This window comes from Caretta caretta, chromosome 7 (genome assembly GCF_965140235.1).
Source record: "Caretta caretta isolate rCarCar2 chromosome 7, rCarCar1.hap1, whole genome shotgun sequence".
Taxonomy (NCBI): domain Eukaryota; kingdom Metazoa; phylum Chordata; order Testudines; family Cheloniidae; genus Caretta; species Caretta caretta.
The window spans coordinates 12299614-12320164 of NC_134212.1; the positions used below are offsets into that span (position 1 = coordinate 12299614).

The 20551-nt window shown below is 42.5% G+C and overlaps 1 protein-coding gene across 6 annotated transcripts in view; it reads right to left on the reverse strand.

Moving 5' to 3' along the window:
* CNTN3 (contactin 3) overlaps nucleotides 1-20551 on the reverse strand; it is a 244007-nt gene that overhangs the window by 127722 nt on the left and 95734 nt on the right. Inside the window, exons 2-3 of one of the 6 annotated variants that reach the window (XM_075130257.1) lie at nucleotides 19469-19536; nucleotides 17244-17330 (exon numbers count right to left, since the gene is read on the reverse strand). The exons of the other annotated variants lie outside the window; for them this stretch is intronic. The gene's annotated coding sequence lies outside the window, so the exon portion shown is untranslated. The remainder of the gene's footprint in view (nucleotides 1-17243; nucleotides 17331-19468; nucleotides 19537-20551) is intronic. 6 annotated transcript variants of the gene reach the window in all.

Sequence of the window (20551 nt, forward strand, 5' to 3'; positions counted from 1 at the left end):
ATTGGCAAACAGTGACATTAAAGTACCATCAAGGTAAGTTCGCCAATAGTCCCTTATTACAAGGGATGTCCCCCTTATTTTTTCATCTCTGTACAACAAGATCTGGAGTTGCTGAGTGCTGTAAGAAATACCTCCTAATGAATGTAGGTGACTGCTTATTCATCATAATACTAATAATGATAATGTCGGGAGGAGGGGTGGAATGGGCGTGCTAAGAAAACAGTCCCTTATTTTTAATATATTTGGCAACCCAACTTCAGGGGTATGACAAAACTTTCAAACACATTTCATTGGGATATACATTTTCATACAATTTTAGAACCAGGAAAACTTTAATAGTCAATGTTTACATTATATATGCAAAGTTTAGAAATCTTCCACTGGTAGATCAGTACTAAACATAGCTGTCCCCGAGCTGCTGTTGTAGAAAGTGTTAGTAACTTTAATGCTGAGGCTGTTCAGGTGCAAGCTGTTCATGTTGGCCAAATTCACATCCTCGACCAAGGTTTTTTGCATTATGTTAGCAGCACAAAGGGTAGCTGTGGAGCTTCCATCAAGCTGAGGATTGACTCTGAAGGGGGGGGAGGGGACGACTCTTGGATGGTGTAGTCCCTACTAGCTCTCTCTCTCTCTCTCTCTCTCTCTGTAGGCCCTCTCCCTGTGAAGGAGGCATGACAGAAACAGGAAGAGGAGGAATGAAATGTTCAGAGTTCTGCTCATCCTGGGTAATCCCTTAAACTTCTTTAACTTATACCAGGGAAGCATTTCAGACCCTTGCAGACTGAGAAGGAACAGAAAGGTAGACTCTTCTTACTTGCCTCAAGTCCAATCTCAGCATAGCTAACGGGGCTGGTTTTAGTTTAAAATGTTGCTCATGCTACACCACATTGCTCTATTCATTACTGTACTGGGTTACATTATTCTTAACCTACAAAATCTATTTAAACCAGTGGGACCACACTTGCATCCATGGGGCTTTGAACACTACTACCAATAAAATGAAGTAACATTGCCACAGACAAAAGAAAAGAAACATTTTCTATGAATTGCTTCTGTTGCATGCAGACCAATTTCTATTATGTTTCACAAATGACTCACACAGGGATTAACAGATGGTGTGAACTGGGAGCTGTGAACAACGACAAATAATAATAGCAATAAACTTATTTATAAAACTCTTTCCCCCTCCAACTCCATTACGTCACTTGAGTTACGACAAAAACAATAAAATCCGATCATAATAATTAACTGAGAATAATTAAAATATCACAAAACAAAGTATAAATAGATTATAAACAGAAACAACACTAAAAGTGAAACAAATTGGCATAAAATCAATCACCTGAGATGCAGAGACACATGATGCCAACAAAGTGAGTGAAATCTTTCCAGTAACAAGGGGATCAGGAGAGAGAGAAAATAAGAGGGAGGGAGACTGTGTATGAGCTACACAGAATGACCAGATGGAATAGAGAGAGAGATCATAAGGTCCAGGAAAAGGATCTGTATGACTATGGGGGGTTGGAAAGTGTGCACTGCAGGAATTAAGAGGAGGAGGAAATAGCCAGGAAAAAAACATCTTGAAAGAGAAATATTAAAAAATGGTCCTACCCAATCTGGAGCCTAAGAAGAGAAGTATTTCAAAGGAATATCACCCCAAAGCTAATCTTTTCTATGAATTATCCTATCATGCAAAGCAAATATTGTTCAGCTTTGGGCTAAAAAGTTCAAAAGATGCTACAGTAAGGGTCCTTAAAGCAATTAACTCCCCTATAACTGAGTTCTTTGACTTGTTGCCCTCTAAGACTCCCATCCAGCAAAGCATGTGAATAATCTTTGAAGTTCTACAAAAAACATCCATATCACTTTGATAACAGATGTTCTGAAGGCAGGTTTTATTGTCAGTAGAACATGGGACTACTCACTTGCATATAGACAAGCACATGTCTACATGCTTTCCTAGATTTGGGCATAAGTATGAAGGTCTTTACAGGAGATACTATTCCCGAATGAGAAATTCATTGTTAGATGCTGGGAAGAATGAGACATTTTTCATGTGGACATGCTAAGTGAAATCCTGCCCTGCAGAAGTCAAGTGGAGTTTTACCATTGACTTCAATAGGGCTAGGATTTCATTCCTTAGTTTTCCAAAGAAGTCTGCCGTCTTTAAATGCTGGTGAAATGACACTGTACACTAGAGACTTCACAACACGATTGGGTTCTCATTCACCAGAGAGCACTGCCAGGACACTGCCAATGAGTTATATAGCAAAGTGTCATTTGGACCTTGCTTGGTTTGGGACACCTAACAAAAAGCAAGCCTGCTTTGACTAGGACCACATAATTTATAACAACTCAAAATATTCTATCAGCTAACAGCTATGCTAAGCTGTTTGTTAGCATAGATGCCAACAAACATCTGAGTTCTGTGGCTTTAAAGATTAATAGTTCCAGTCTCAGAGAAACTCATCATAAAGCCAGCTAAGAAAATTGTGTGAAATGCACCATTTTAGTGGGTGCTGCAGCAAGGATATGGAACCCGCCCTGAATGATGATTAGCTACAGCAAACCCAAATACAATCATCCAAAAAGAAAAAATATATTTTCAGATATTGCATTTAGGCCGAATAAGACCCAGCTGTGTTACCTTTATAGTTTATATGCCAATTCTACTCCTGTGTAAGACAGATGAGAGTGACTAAATAAGGAAACCTATGGACGCATCTATGTTAACTCTAAGACAACTATGTTAAATAACTGTCCATATAGTTTCATGTACTTGAAGTGGGGAAACATCATCAGTTGGTAGGATGTATACAGTTAACATAGGAGTAGTTCAGGCCCTGAATAAGGAAAGCAATCCCACTCAAGAAAGCACTTAAGAACATGTTTCACTTTAAATATTGCTTAGGAGTTTTCCTGAATAGAGAATGGACTTATGCATGTACTTAAATGTTTTCCTGAATCAGGACTTCTATAAGCGTTCTGCATATAGAGTTTCTCAATAAGCAACAAGTTGGGGCAAATATTGCAGAAAAATGTTCTGTGAATATTCAATCAAATTTTAAGTGAATTTCTTTCTGTTGTGTTTAGACCTACACTGTGACTGCTTCTGATGAACAAACCACACAATTACATTTTACTGGCATGGAGTTCAGGGAAAGAAAAATGTCAACCCCCCCAGGAGTAAATATTGTAAATATCTTTCAAAATGTAAGTTTGCACATGACTATTCATACTGAATTGTTAGCACAATTTCCCATTCAGAGAACAGTAATAACTGCATATCACTTTATCTGACCAATCACAGATCATCATCAGAAGCAAACTTTCCACAGATCAGGACACACCAACTCAATGCAGCACCAGAGTCCTTGCCATAACAACAGATGCAAGACCTGCAGACATATCTCCACTGCTACAATGATCAATATCCCCCACAACACATCCTGGGTTCTGTACATGCATATCACAACATGTGCTGTACCTCATCTAATGGAGTTAATGCCCCAACAACAACTATGTGGGTGAAACCAGACAATCACTACATTTTCGAATGAACTCACACAGAAAAGTGACAAAAGACAAAAACTCCATATCACTTGTAATCACTCCACATCTGACTTCTCAGTCCTTGTTCTCAAAGGAAGCCTGCAAAACACCTTCAAAAGATGAGCCTGGGAGCTTCAAATCATAACTTTGGTAGATACTAATAATCATGGTCTTAATAAAGACACTGGATTTAGAGGGTTTATTACAACAATCTGTAACCCAATAACCTCCTCCACACCTTCCTGCCCCCGCTTTTGACGCAGAGGAGTTAACACCGTGAATGGTGTTCTTAAGATGTATTAACTACTTATGCTAAACAATATGTTCCACCTTGTCTTTAGTTGTGACACTAGGGTTTTGTCTACACTACCAAGTTTTGTCAACTCCACTTATATCGACACCCAAAAGTCAACTTAATAAAAAACAGAAAATCTTGTTCACACTAGCCCCCTCTGGCGACAGATCACATCCACATTGGGGGCACTATCATCAACAGTGTGAGCAATGCACTGTGGGTATGTATCCCACAGTGTAGGGCAACACCTTCTGTTGCTAGGTGTTGTGGGAAGGAGGAGTGGGTTGCAATGCATCTTGGGACGTGGCTAAATGTCCCATGATGCATTGCTTTGTGTCCCAGCACTCCATGGGCTTCTGGCTTTCTTTCATGGCATTTTTGCAATAGCCATTCTCTTCTGTGCACCCTGGCATCTTTGTGAGAAGGGATGGATCCCGCACTTCTCTCCTATGTTCTGTTAAGTATCACGAGGACATCGCACATGGCAGTACAGTTAATCATGAAATTACTGACAGAGGAAGACGCACAGGTGCCCGACTTTCTGCGTGATATGGATAGCAGCAACTTGATATTGCTTTTGGCATTCACAGAGCAGCTGCATAGGGTAGACCATCACTTTTGGGCTAGGGAAACCAGCACTAAATGGTGGGATCGTACTGTCATGCAGGTGTGGGATGATGAGCAGTGGTTACAGAACTTCCGGATGCATAAACCACCTTCTTGGAACTGTGTGGTGAGCTGGCCCCAGACCTGCATCACAAAGATACCAGAATGAGAGCTGCCCTCTCAGTACAGAAGTGTGTGGCAATCGCTGTCTGGAAGCTGGTGACTCCAGACTGCTACCGGTCGGTCACAAATCAATTTGGAGTGGGGAAGTCCACCACTGGGGCTGCATTAAGGCAAGTGTGCAGGGCAATAAATCACATCCCGCTATGAAGGACCGTGACTCCGGGTAATATGCATGAAATAGTGGACGGCTTTGCAGAGATTGGTTTCCCTAACTGTGGAGGGGCAATAGATGGCACACATATTACAATTTTAGCACCAGACCACCTTGCAGCAGATACATCAATAGGAAGGAGTACTTCTCCATGGTGTTGCAGGTGCTTGTGGATCACCATGGGCATTTCACAGACATCAGCGCAGGGTGGTTTGGAAAGGTGCATGACACACACATCTTCAGGAACACCGGCCTGTACAGAAAGCTGCAGACAGGGAATTTCTTTCCAGACCACAAGATTACAGTAGGGGATGTGGAAATGCCCATAGTGATCCTGGGAGACCCGGCCTACCCCTTACAGCCCTGGCTCATGAAACCTTTCACGGGACACCTGGACAGCAGTAAGGAGCATTACAACAGGCTGAGTAGGTGCCAAATGACAGTGGAATGTGCCTTTGGCATATTAAAGGCATGCTGGCATTGCCTTTATGGCAGGTTAGACTTTAATGAGGAGAATATTCCCATGGTCATAGCCACTTTCCATAATCTCTGTGAATCTAAGGGTGAAATATTTGCTCTGGGGTGGAGTGCTGAGGCAGAGCATTTGGCTGCTGAGTTTGAGCAGCCAGATATTAGGGCTGCCAGAGGAGCTCACAGGGAGGCAATTGAAATCAGGGAGGCTTTGAGGAAGCACTCTGACAATGAGCAGCAGCTACATATAGCTTTCTTAAAGTAGCTTCCATGGTGCATTCCATATTTTTTTCCTAGGAGATTATGTTGACATTTGGGGCCGCATATCGCAGTAAGAAAATGATTAAAATGCCTGTACATCTACTTGTAGTGATTGCAATGTGAATTTGTAGAAAACAAAATAAAGATGATTTACCATTACAAAACTTAGCCTTTATTGATCAAGAAAAAGCACAGTGACACTCACAAAACACAGACGCTTGCTGTGAAAGGAGGGACCGGGAAAGGGCAGACCCTCGCAACTGAGTGTAGGTCCAGCTGTCATTCTGAAAGTTGTGTGAGGGGGTGGAGTGATGGGGTAACTGAGAAGTCCCAGACAATGGAAAGGAATATGCAGGCGGAGTGGGTGGGGGTTAAAGAATTGTGTATGTGCTGCTGTGGAGGTCGAGCACAGACCTGCTCACTCTGCAGCATTATTAAAGACTTGAGTATTTCTATTTGCTTCTCCATTACTGTTATCATCCACTCAGTTGCGTCCCTAGCAAACGCTTGATTCTCTTTTCTGTCCTGCCTTTCGGCTTTCCAGCACTCCTTTTTTACCCTTTTCTCTGTAGTGGAGCACTGCAGTACCTCCTGGAACATGTTTACTTTGCTGCGTCTTGTCCTCTTTCTTATCTGCTGGTGATGGTTGGCAGGGGTGCAGGCAAGCAGGAAATGGCAAGCAAGAAACGGCAAGCAGGAAACGGCAAGCAGGAAATGGTCGGCAGGGGTGCATGGGGAGCCGGCAAGCAGGAAATGGAATTTAAAATTCCCGGGGTTTGCCAAGGGGAGAGGCAGATTGTTGTTTACCTGGCTGCAGGGCAGCCGAGTTCAAACTGCTGACCAGAGCGGTCAGGATGGACATTGTGGGACACTTCCTAGAGGCCAAATAAAGTGATTAAAGCAAGTGTGGTGTCTACACTGGCTCTTTGTTGATAATAAAATGAAGTGAAAAAAGTCTCTTGTAGGGGTGGAAGTGTTTTCTCACCGAAACTGGGCATTTTTCCCAACAAAAATTGCATCTCAGTGTGTACACACTCACAGCTTTGTCGCTAAAAGGCAGTTTTTGGCGACAAAACTTGGTAGTGTACAGAAAGCCTCAGAGTACCTTTTCCAGACCTGAAGAAGAGCTCTGTGTAACTTTAAAGTTTGTCTCATTCACCAGCAGAAGTTGGTCCAAGATTACCTCACCCACCTTGTCAATGATAGGCAAGCAATGCAGCTCAAATAAAATGCTTGCAATCAATCTATAGAGCTTAAACATTTCAAATTAATCAATTTTTTTTTACATTGAGGAAATTATCTTCTCAGAGACATCCTGCAACCTTAGAAGAAGATGAATTTGTCAGATAAATTATTCATTGAAATTATTTACTCAACTGTAATAAATAAAAGAAAGCCTGAGAGAGAATATTTTCAAAGTAATAAATCCAAACTGCTGGTATGTTACAAACAGGAGTCAAGAAAATAAGACTTTAATATTATGAAGAGTATAAGTATTTCACAGTGGATTTCAAAGCATATTAGAGCTTTTAATTTTCTGTCTAAGCTTGTGTGAGGTGCCAGTATGTTTGGTATCTGGGTATGATAATTTTTCCATGGAATCATGCTTATTTGGTTTGTAAGGCGTCTAAGACCTTTGTTTTGCTAATTACCTGTTGCATGACAATTGTCAACATGTTAAGTGAATTTTACATTTGACAAAACACAACTCACACTGAACCACCTGAAAACAGCATATTGTACAAAAACATATAGTACTGAAACAAAAGTAATACGATGTTAAAATGTAACATTTCTCAGATGGAGAATTAATACTCTTGCTCTTCAGGTTCTCTTAACAAAAGGAATAGGAAGGTCTCATATAAATGCTGCAGTATCTAAGTTGACTACAAAGATGTCTCAAACTTATAAAATATGTAGTCTGAGAAACCACAGCAAGCAGTTATTAATATAAATCTGTTAGGTTACTAGCTAGAATTAGACTGCATTAACAGGCTCAGAAGGACAGGCTAGGTAAGGAAAATGATCTATTTCTATCAAGGTAATACAGCTAAATTATAACTTAATAGAAGTGTAGGAGCACATCAAAGAGAGGCAGACTATATTTTGTTCCTTTACATTCCAGAAGTGTAAGTTGGCTAAACCATGTGGACTACACAATACTTTTCTCTCACTAAAGTTTTCAGAAAAGCAGTGTTTTGAGAGGGTTTTCGACCAAAATGAGTTTAGTGCCATGATTTAATTTGCAGATAACCAACAGGTGTTGTAGATAATCAATGCCATTGACTGTGCAGAACAACCGACTTTGGTCGACAAACGTGTGACACGGATTACTTCCATGTGTTTACCCATTAAAAAAAGAAATGATCAAAATCATATTCCAAAAAGTAAAACAACAAACAATCTAGTTTGATCACTAAGGAAATTAATGATTCGGTCTTAAGAGAAGGATTTGAATAGTGTGCAGTAAATAAAATATGGAGCCACACGTTGACCAATGAGGATAAAACTAAATATTGTATAGCTGTTCATTAAGTCAGTGCCGTCTATCCTGTGCACCGAATGAGGCAGGGGTCCTGTGGAAAAAATAGTATGTGATTATGTAATTAAAGACTGTATCATAATGTATACACATAAGGTGGCTGAATGAAGGTTGCACAGGCTACCAGCACCTATGGTATTTTATAAGCTAACCCTTCAAGCAAAGTTGCAAAATACTCTTGCATGTGGCAAGTTAAAGGCTTCAAACACAAATTCTGAAATGAGAGAAGTGACAACTCTCCTAAAATATGATTAAGCTATGTTGCTAAAATAGATAAGACTGATAAATACTATCATACCAAAAATAAAATGAAGGCTTAAAATTTTCACTTAGTACAGATGGTAGCGGCTTAGCAAGGGGAGCACATGATTTGTATCTATCATATTCTACTGCTGCTAGAACAGGCAGTTCTCTGTTTCATCCAGGAGCCTTTCCCCTTTTCCAGTGCTGCTCAGTGTAAGACGTTAAACTACCTTGCCCCTCATGCAGATGTATGTTCCTGCAGGGATGGGAAACACATTACAATCCTTACCTAGCACTAGCTTTATCTCCTGGTTGGTCACATCAGCAAACTTGGTAAACAGGGGCCTTGCAAATTGACACCCCTTTTAACAAACTCAGCAAGCCTTATTCACACCCAGACCAACTGTTTCACTAACCCCAGACAAAATATGATTTTACTATAAGCAACTTTGTTTTGCGTTTGCTTCTCTCTTATCAGTAGAAACACAAGTCAACAAAAATAGTTTTGTTTAGGGCAGTGATTCCCAAGCTGCGGCCCAATCAGCACACAGTTCTGTGACATCCTCAGGGCCATACAGGTAGTCTTGGATGCGGCCCACAATGGTAAATAGGTTGAGAACCTCTGGTTTAGAGTGAATACTTGCCATAGGGTTAAGCAAACAGGACACACCTGTCTGGCTGCTGAAGTTCTCAGGACAGATTCCATGGTGCACTTTCACAGGGACACTAACCATGATCTAAAATGGACATGATGTTGCCTACCTGTAGCAGACCTTTCCTTGTGGTGTCTGCAGCTATGTAAAAGTTATCCTTTATCCTTTCAAACAACTGCACTGTACCCTTTTTCCACACACAGCATGTAAGAAAATGCCTGAAACATGAAATCACACAACCTTGCCAAAATCCAGGTTCCACTGAAGTCAAAGCTCCCATTGACTTCAATGGGGCCAGGATTTCACTTCCTCTGCTGTATACCTACTCCCACTCCTCTTAAGATGGAAATAATAAAAATGCCTTCTGGTCCTTGTAATGTAGTTTCCAGACAGTCTGGTCACAAAATTCACCCCTTAATAATAATTGTTGCTTTAGCCCAGATACAATCCAGTTACATTTAAAATCAAACAATGTAATACTTATGTGGAAGATAAATAACAACTGAAATACAAAAAGCATGAATCAGCCTGTCGCTCTGTGTCTGGAAAGATTGACAAGGCAAGGCCCCGTAAACAACATTTTTCTCTTCCCCAAACACTTGATCTTTTCCATAACCAATACCTTTTAAAAAACACGAGGTTTTGATAGTGGGCTAAGTGGGCTGTCTCGCACTCAAACAGCTCTGACAGTCTTCTGGCCTACATACAGCACCAATACAATACACTGTTTCTAACAGTCAAATTCCCACCTTCCCAAAAAATCTAAGTCAAAAGCAAGAAACGGTTATTGGTTTTGTTTTTAAATGCCTCTGCGTACCAAGGACAAGCTCAGAAAGTACAGTGATGGCATCCAAAGTAGATGGTGAAGTGAGGACTAATGAAATAGCTCACAAGGCACCAGAGTGTTCACACTTTAAGGCTCATGATAAATTTTATATCACTGGGTGTCTGTTGGAGAAGACTTACAGCAAAGTATTTTGATTTTTCGATGATGGGGGCATAACAAAACAGAAGACAAATGGATCTAGTATTGCCCCAAAGGAGTTAGTCATGGACCTAGGAGGAAAGAGGAACCTGGGAACAGGTGACTCTGAATTCAGTTTACAATACCAAGGAATGAGCTTGTGGTAAGCAGTCACACAGAGGAAGCTCTACTTCAACAAGTCACATATTTGAAAAAAATCAGGTAACTGAGCTGGCAGAGTCCTATGGGCAAAATTACCAAATGATAAGGAGATATCACGAGGGACAGACCATTCAAAAGATTAATTCCGCTGTATCCTAAAAAGCAAAAGCAAAACACAGGAAGGTCAAAAGCAGGACAATGTAATTTCAAGAAGGGTAACAGCAGCTGTAAAATGAAAGGGAAAGGAAAAGTAACCCATGAAATTAAAAAGGGTAAATAAAAGCAGCAGCGTATGCTCTAAGCAAAGCGAACGTCGTAGTATTAAAACTGGGGTAATAAGAAATATCTTCACAAACATGTGTAATCAAAGAAAATATATGGAGAGTGTGTGTGTGTGTGTGTGTGTTAATTAAGGAGCGAGTACTTTAGGAACAGCTGCACAACTATTTTGTTCTATTTGTTAATAAAAGGGATGATGAGAAAGAAAATTGTCTGGGAATGGTATGCAATTGATTATTTGTGTAAAGCAAGGCAAGTGATTGGTAAGAGAATGCAGAAAAAAGAACACTTGGTAAAATTAGTTATTCATAAATCAAAAAGGAGCAGATGATACAGATCTAAGGTTCTCCGGAAATTAGTGGGGAAATCTGCAGGGTTGCTGGCAATCATGTGTTAGAATTCAGCAAGAAAAAGATAGGTGAAAAGCAACTGCACCACAGAGCCAATCTTTAAAAAGAGAAGCCCAAGGAATGACTGACTTGTTAGATTAACTTAATTACTGAATAAAACATATAATACAAGGAATCAATAAATAAGCACTTGAAAAAGAACAACACTGTAAAATAAAAACCATCAGTTCATAAAGAGCAATCATGCTAGACAAAGAGGATAGCTGCCTTCTTTCATGCAGGGAGTTGGGATAGATGGCCCAAGAGGCCAATTCCCGACCATCAGCTATAAACATTCTTATTCTCTCCAATCTCTCAATTTCTCATCACGTTTCCAAGGTCCCAACACAGCAGTAATTCCAAAAAGAGGCAACGCAAGAAGTTCTGTTTCCGTGAGAGGTTTCTCCTGGAATGGTGGGTCATGAATGTGTATGAAAGGGAAGCATATAAAAGTCACGTGGCTTAGTCATGTGCCCATTGCACCAGGCTTTTCTAAGCATCGGTAAAATGGGGAGCGCTTACAGGATTAGCAATCTTTCTGCAAAGTAGTGTTACAAATCAGATATCTGTGCATGCAAGGCAGAGTTCTCAGTTCTTTAAAGGCATAAGTAGAACATTTTATATATACACATATATGTGATTAGGAAATCCTTCGTGTAAACATGGCTTAATGAACACTAATATGCATGACACTGTTTAAGTGAGGCTTTGCTTTGGTAGTTCACAGTGGGATGGAGAAGGGGAAGGGAGGATTTAGATCAGTCCTCTGCTACTGAATTGAGGAGGAGTGATTATCTATGTGGGGTGGGGGTGGGAGGACTTATACCCCAGCAGTCAGTCATTTTCTCCATTCCCCTTAATTCCCCATGCTGATAGTAATGGATTATTCAATACATTTCTTTTTCTCTCTTTACTCCTCTTGCAGTGACAGAGAATGGAAAAACAAAATGATGGGATGATTCGAGCACATTAACCTCTTTAGATCAGAAGGGAATGAGACAAGATCTTTAGAGAATTGTATTCTGCCCACTTCTGCAGTAATAGCATTACACTTGAATGAAAGCAAACTTATATGAATACTTTTAGTTTACTGACAGGTCAAAGAGATGACAGCTGTGGAAGGCTTTGGTAAACCTTTAATGTACCACGAGGTAGCCAATGTGCACACTCTCCAATTGGTGAATAAATGGGGCTGAGTCCGGGATTACATATGACCAAACAACTACACAGATTAGAAAACTTTCAGCATCTAACCACTCCAAAACAGAAGCTTGAGGAAAAAATGTTCAGAAATACACATTTGCTCCTTTTGTATTCTGTTCAAAAACAGCATTATTGAGGAGGAGGAGGAATTACTAGACTGAGACATATACATATTATCTATCTATCTATCTATCTATATATAAGAAAACAACCTAAAAACCCTATAGGATTTCAAATCTTTCTATTGGTACCTAAACAGAAATCTTAAGTGACGGATGCAGTATGTAATGATTGATCTCCAGCGTTCGCCAAATTGCTCCATGTAGGGTGGCCTAAGCCTCAAAAGCATATTGTTATCTACAATTTTAACTGAAAAAAATACTGGTTCATAAAAAAGAATGAAGATGTCTTAGTACACAGTGCTGAGCCAACTAATAACACAGAGGAAAATAAACACCAAGTATTGCATCTTCTGTCATAAGCAGTGAGAGCGTACTTGTTTATTAAATGACATTCTTGGCAATTCAGAGTCTGTGTGAGTAGTTCTCCTTTTCCTTTCACTACCCTGGAAATCCTATTAACATTTATGTTATGCATTGTTGATAAAAAAAACATGACCAATCCAATTTAACAGAACAGTCTTGTAAGTTCTCTCTCTTCGGTATTAAAATGTCTGTGTGGTTATAGAGTGGTTCAAAAGGTAACAAGCATCAAGACAATAAAGCAAAGCATAACAGGAGCAAATCAGGATCCCAAACAGCCATATATAAGGTAAGCAAAAGATATACAGTGCACCCATCAATGAAAATCACTCTTAGTCCTTCCTACAGCTATAGTTAGGGACACAAAACAGTTGTCATTGTTTTTACAGACACAACTTTTGGTAACGTTCACCTTTTCTGTAGAAATTTTTTCCATGTTGGAAAAAAGTCCAAAGCAAATATATTTAGGAAGTTTGAGCAAATCCCACACCAGGAAGGCTGCCGATGACACCTGCGCCCTAGTTGAGTGAGCAGTCACGATCACTGGCGGTGGCACCTTGGCCAACTCGTAACAGTAGCAGAAGCTGGCTGTGATCCACGATGATATTCTCTGGGTAGACAGTGGGCAACCCTTCATCTTGTCTGTGACAGCAACGAACAACTGTGCTGATTTACAAAACCACTTCATTCTGTCTATGTAGAAGGCCAGCGCACATCTGACGTCTCGAGTATGCAGCCTGCATTCGTCATCCATCACACGAGGCTTGGGACAGAAGACCGTTAAGTGTATGTCCTGAACAGTATGAAACTTGGAAACAACCCTGGGTAGGAAAGCCGGGTGCCAGTGTAACTGGACCTTGTCCTTGTAGAATACCGTATACGGCAGCTCCAAGGTGAGTGTCCTGATCTCAGACACTCTGCGGGCCAAAGTTATAGCGACCAAGAAAGAAACCTTCCTGGAGAGAAGGAGGAGGGAGCAGGAAGCCAGGGAGTCGAATGGAGGACCCATGAGCCTTGACAGCACAAGATTCAGGTCCTAAGGGGGAACTAGGTCCCGGGCATGCAGACAGAGGCACTCCAGACCTTTCAAGAACCATGCTGTCAAGGGATGGGCGAAGACCGTCCTGCCTTGAAACAGAGGGTGGAATGCCAAAATGGACACTAGGTGCACCTTGACTGAAGGGAGCTACAGGTCCTGGAGCTTAAGGTGCAGCAGATATTCTAGGATGTCCTGCAGCGGGGCCTCTTCAGCCCAAATGTGCCAATCTGAGGCCCAACACATGAACTGCTTCCACTTCGCCATGTAGGTAGCCCTTGTGGAAGATTTTCTGATGCCCAGCAGGACCTGTTAGACATCACCGGAGCACACCTGTTCGTCCAGACTTAGCCAAGACATCAAGTACAGTGACACTAGGTTTGGGTGCAACAGATTGCCATGATTCTGGGACAGCAGATCCAGCCGAAGAGGCAGCTGCAGCGGGATGGCTGCTGAAAGACTCAGCAGCATGCTGAACCAGTGTTGGCAAGGCCACGCTGGGCCTATGAGGATGACATTTGCCTTCTCTTGCTTCCCCTTTAGCAGGACCTTGTGGATCAACGGTACCGGTGGAAAGGCATACATTAGCTCTCCTGATCATGGAATCAAGAAGGTGTCTCACAGGGAGTCCTTGACCCTGCCCAGTGGAAGATCAGCTGATACCGCTGGATGGAGTGACCATTTGTGGCGAGATGAGAAGGTCCTGCTGAGGCGATCTGCCAAGACGTTCTTGGTTCCAGGCAGGTGGGTGGCTACCAGATGAATGGAATGCCACACACAAAAGTCCCAGAGGCTAAGCTCCTCCCTACACAGGGCGGAAGACCTGGCACTGCCCTGCCTGTTGATGTAATCATGACATCATGGCGGTATAGTCCGTCAGGACCTGCACCACCTTGCCTTTTAGGTGGGGCAAGAAAGCCTGGCAGGTCAGGCAAACCACTCTGAGCTCCCTGATGTAGATATGAAGGGCTATGTCATGCTGAAATCAATGGCCCTGGGTGCTAAGCCTGCCCAAGTGGGCTCCCCAGCCCAGATCCAACGCGTCTGAAACCAGGGTAAGCGACGGGGACTGGATTACAAAGAGAACTCCTTGCAGCACCGACTTGGGATCCAGCCACCAGTCCAGGGACAAAAGGACATGGTTCGGCACCATGACCACTCGGTCCAGGGTGTGCCTCCTGGGGATACAGATGGACCTAGCCACACTTGCAGAGGCCGCAGATGAAGTCGAGCATGGCTGACCACATATGTGCACATGGCCCATCAGTCACAGGCAGGTGTGGGCTGTGGTGAGAGGATGGCTCCCTACATGGAAGATCAGGTCTGACATAGCCTGAAAACACACGTCCGGAAGGAAGGCCCTGCCCCGCGTGGAGTCGAGAACTGCCCCAATAAACTCTATACATTGAACTGGTGTTAACGTGGGCTTTTGTGTGTTTATCAACAGGCCCAAGTCGTGGCAGGTGGAACGCACCAGATCGAGGCTACTGTGCACCTGCCCTGGAGACCTGCCCTTGAGGAGCCAGTCATCAAGATACGGGAAAATCTGGACCCCCTTGACATCTCAGGTAAGCCACCACTGGCACGCACTTTGTGAACACCCTGGGTACTCAGAACAGGCCAAAGGACAGCGCTGTGAATGAGAAATTGTGCCCGGCCATGATAAAACGCAGAAAATGCCTTTGACCTGGAAATATGGAGACATGAAAGTAAGTGTCCTTTAAGTCGAGAGCGGTATACCAGTCTCCCAGATCCAGGGAGGGGATGATGGAGACCGAGGAGACCACAGGGAACTTTAACTTCTTGAGAAACTTGTTGAGGCGACGCAGGTCCAGGAGCGGGTCTTAGGCCCCCTTTTGCCTTCGGGATTAGGAAGTAGTGGAAATAGAATCCTCTTCTTTCCATGTCCCAAGGAACCTTCTCCACAGCCCCCAGGCACAGGAGTTTTTCGACCTCCTGAACAAGGAGATACTTGTGAGAAGGGTCCCTGAAGAGGGATGGGGAAGAGGGTCAGTGGGAGGCAGGGGCGGCCGTAAATTGCAGGGTATAGCCCAGAGATACTACATCCAGGACCCAGCAGTCCAAGGTTACCCGCAACCAAGCTGAACGGTAGGGGCGAAGATGGTTGAGGAAGAAATGGGGAGGATCCAGGTAGCTGACTGGGGCGTTGCTCTCGAGTGCACCCTCAAAATAAGTGCTTTTGGCCCCCTACATGTTTGGCAGGCCCAGATCATGCAGGCAAGCGGGAGGAAGAAGGGTGTCGACGGCTAAAACTAGTGTTCCTTCTTCTCAAAGAACCCTGACGGGGCTGCCAGGGCCTTGGCGGCTGGGGGCGGCTGGAAGGTCTTATGAGCAGACAGCGGCATGTGCATGCCCAATGAGCGAAGGGTGGCTCTAGTGTCCTTCAACCTGTGCAGACTGGCGACTGTCTGCTCGGAGGAGAGACTTACCCCATTGAAAGGAAGGTCCTGAATCAAGGTGTGCATCCCCTGGGAAAGGCCTGCTGTTTGGAGCCAGGAGATGCGCTGCACAACCACCACCGATGCGACTACCCGAGCCACTGAGTCCACCACATCCCATGCCATTTGCAGGGAGCATCTGGTCACCACGGTGCCCTCCTCCACCAGGGTGCCAAACTCCTGGGCCAGACCCTGTGGGAGGGATTCCTGGAACTTTTTTGAGACTGTCCCAGAGATTAAAGTTACATCTGCCCAACAGGGCTTGATGATTCGCCACCCAAAATTGTAAGCTGACAGTTGAACACATTTTTTCCCAAAGAGATCGAGCCTTTTGGTCTCTTTGTTCTTGGGAGTCAAGGAGGTGTGACCCTGCTTGTCCTTCTCATTGGCCACAGACACAACCAACGAGTCCGGGAGTGGGTGCTATAAAGGTATTCAAACCCTTTGGCCAGAACAAATTATTTACAAAAGGCCCTAAGGCACGCAGTTCATAGGAGAAAAAAACTCTAGCTCTTGCTAAGCAAGGAAGGTGCTCCAACTAACCACCATGGGCGGTAAGAAGGAACTGAGAGAGAATAGGGCCGGTAGCGCCTGATATACCGCTCCACGAGAGCAAAACTCCAGAGGGTGCCACAGCCGACCCTATGGATACTGCTAAGGCAAAAATCTCCGATGATCACGCATGTCAGTGCACACACACCTAGAATGGAATGGACATGAGCAAGCACTCGAAAAAGAAACATTCACCAGAAAGAGAACTTTTAGGTCCCCTTCTCCGCACTCCCTACACACAGTCCCCACTTCAAACTACACTAGGCTGTATTGCCAATGCACTCCATGGGCCTGATTATCTTAAAATTCTGGCCCCTTTATACTGCTTTGGCACTGTAAAGTGGCCTTAAAGGTCACATCTTCGCTAGCGGAAACAGAAGCGTTCATAACTTGTGGTAGCTAACGCAAGGTAAAATCTGAGTGAAGACTCAGCCTGAGTTGCTAACTTGTGTTAAAATTACAAACTGCCTCATCTCCCCAAGGATTTTACCTCGTTAGTTACCATATGTTCACTACCCTAGTGAATGTAAGGTCACAGTGAGTAACTAATTAACTCACTTTCAGCCTCCCTACACTGCCAGAGCAGTGTAGAGGGCCCTTAGTGTAAATGACAACCAAGTCCCATATTTTTTCAGGAGCAGTGAATGGTTATTTCCAGCAAACTTCAGCTTAACACACTGGTTAGCCCAATGAATGCCTCCCTGCTTCATGATAATTGCCTCATCCAGCACCTCACCCCTCCGTAAGTGCACACACTCACCTTGTGACGTAGAGATCGTTGCAGAAAGAACTAGAGTGACTTGAAATGTCCTGAAAAAGTTGTTTGAAGGAAAAATGGCCTCTGTTCCTAAATGAAAAATTTGTATTGCTTTAGAAATGTTCCAGATTTTCAATGAAGAACTGATTTTTTTTTCATTTTCAAAAGCTTTACAAAAATATTAGAAAAGAAAATTTGTATTTTTCTTTCAGAATGTTTCAGCAGAAATCATTTGCCATTTCCATACAGCTCCAGGCAGATGGTACAGAGGGGGGGCCCTTCTTAAGATATTGGCAGCACATCTCACACATGTACACAGGGACTTTGATCCTGAAAAACCTCAAATGCTTCATATGTGACACCACTGAAATCCTGCCACATCTGGTTTGAAGAACAGACAGTGTAGCATCACCAGAGTATGGAAGAGAGAGGAAATTCTGGCCAAGGACCTCAGAAACCATGGCAACTCTTGCAAAAAGGGGGGTGGGATCTTCAGAGAGATCAGAGAGCAGAGAGAACACAGTTTCTTAAGATTTCTTTAGCAAATCAAAGTAATTGTGCTGCAACAAACCAGGATAATTAAATATATGCTACTTGGTGTGTCCCAAAACAAAATGGGAAGTTGCTTCCCATAAAGCAAACATTGGAGCTCCCAATTTCTCTCCCACCATCTCAGAAGTCAGTTTAAATGGGAAGTTAAATCATTATGCTACAAATGCGTAGGGACAACATTTCACTCTAAACATAAAACGCTCAGTCATTTAGCTAAAGATTTACTTTTCCCCCCCTTCTTTTGGCAACTGTGGCTACAGAATTTAAGGATGAAGTTGCACCTGTTCAATGAAGAAAAAAATCACATTTGTAGATGGTCAAAGACATGCAGCTTTAAAAATCAAATCAAAGCCACTATGTTCAAAGACAAAAAGATACCTTTTATGTTTTTAGCTGCACTATTAAGTTGAGGGAAAATGTTACTTTTTCTAGTTACAGGGCAGGACATGCTCTCATTGCTTGTGGCACCATGATCACCACTAACTAGGCTTTGGCAATTTTTCTTTTCAGATGTGCAGTAATTAGATATGCTGTTCCATTCAGGTTCTTCTATCCATCACGGTGGCACCCAATGCAATTCTGGACCGAAACTCTATGGTTCAGAGCCTCGAATGGGGTAAATTGGAAGCTGGAATCTGAGCACTGTGTTGGATCCAAACTCCACAATTAAGGACTATCACTAGCTGTAACTACCAACTCTGGGATTTAGGTTCTCAGATGAAGACCAAAAATGACTAAGAGTAATATTAGATGCATACAAATGATTCAAAATTTTGATTTTCTGACTTCTTTTTTGGTTGAAATTTGAAATTTCAGCAAAGGAAAAAATATTAGATTTTTTCCCCCCCAAAGGAGTTTTTGTAATACTTACAGGTTAACAACTTGCAACATTCCCCAACTGGAGAATATAGTGTGTTATTTTAAGTAAATATTCACAATATTGCCATTTTCACTGATTTTGTATCTGAGTAAGTACCGTTCTGTTTAACCGATATGGTGGGGATGGTGTTAAATTTTCCCATTGTAACCTGCCCCCCCATTTGCCAGCTCCTGGAACTCTGGACTGAGCCTCTAGGGGACCCAACCCTATGGACTAGGACAATAACAGCTAGAGAGCTCTCTGACACCATTCCCCAGCATGCTTGGAACCAGGGGTGGGGACAGAATAGATTGGAAACTCCTTCTGAGGCCAATAGGGAGGCTACTGTATGGGATGATCTGGTGAAGGAGTTTGCACGGCCAATGATGAGCCAGGGCTGCTCAGCCCCCTCAGTGGGCAGGGAAAGCCTGATTCAAAGACAAAGAGGCTAGTTTTAGTTTTGGTGCTTGTTGAGCTTTGAGGTTGTAATTGAGAGCGGAGAAGCGTATGTATGGAGAAGTGGATGATTATCCGTGAATGCCAAGTACTCTGCTGCCTGGGGATAGAAATGAGCAGAAGGCCATTCATGTCTGCTTATTTCGTTTTAAGATACTGTTGTTATTCAGAGACAGTTGTCAATGTACAATAAGGTTAAATCTAGAGCTCAGTATGAAATGACAAAGTTAAAGGATCATGCTTCTTTGGCTTGGTGCTCTGAATGCAAAAAAGACCACCTCAAATTCTAAAGCAGAAAACAAAAAAAATGAGAGAAGTTTAATTTAGTTTTCTTTGCATAGAAGCCACGAAAACCACTTACCTTCATCAGTTCAAGGTTTCTCACAATCGGTTGCTGAAATGTTGAATTTTTAGCAGTGTACAATTTAACTAAGAGAAAAATGGGAATTTGTTATTTATAAGAGATCTTGTTTACATAGACTCTCCACCACCCTTTTGTTCCCCAACATTTGGCCATGGAGTTCTGGTTTAAGGCTTCCATCCCAAGCCCACTTTTTTTGTTCATGCAAACAGCCTCATGCAAAGACAATATCCATGGCCTTCTGGGATTTCTAAGATAAAAGGCTGATGCTCACTTCAATCAAGGTTTGAACCCTACAGTAGAAAGTCAAAGAACCAAATAGTTTTAAAACCCAGAGATCAGAGAAGTGAATAAAAGACCACTGATTTTGTTCTTTGCTGCTGCTCTAATATTAACCTCTCCCTGCCACTATTTAATGTTTAAATGCGATGGAACTTTATTTTGTTTGGCTTCTTAGATCATATTCATTACTGCAGCATCTGATTGATACATAGTTGTGTCCATTTAATTACTTCAGGGAAGAGATTCTCTAATTTTGGTGCCTGAAGTTAAGCACCTAAGTAAGAATGGCTTGATTTTCAAATGCCCCGATACCTATAGCTCTAATTGACTTCATTGAGTGCCAACAGTGCTCAGCACTTGTGAGAAGTCAAGCTACTGATTTAGCTACCTAACTTCTAAGTTTGAGCCTCAAGAACAGCTCTGCATAGCACGAAAGTTTGTCTCTTTCACCAACAGAAGTTGGTCCAATAAAAGATACCACCTTTCTCATCTTGTCTGTCTGATATCCTGTGACTAACAGGGCTACAACACCACTCAAGACAAATTTGAAAATGTCAACCACGTGTCTTCCACTAAAACAGTTGCCTGTGTATCTGCATCATCAACACCATAAGCTCAGCTCTTGGGATAATGTGAAAGTTTCCTGTGTTGGCCGTATTGGCAACAGTTAACACAAACATTCTCCTCTTTATGCACAAATATGTAATTCCCTTTAAAATCAGATTCCGCCACATACTCTGTGGCCAAGAATAAAAGATATCAAGTATATTTAGGATATAAAGGTGAAATATAAATATTAAT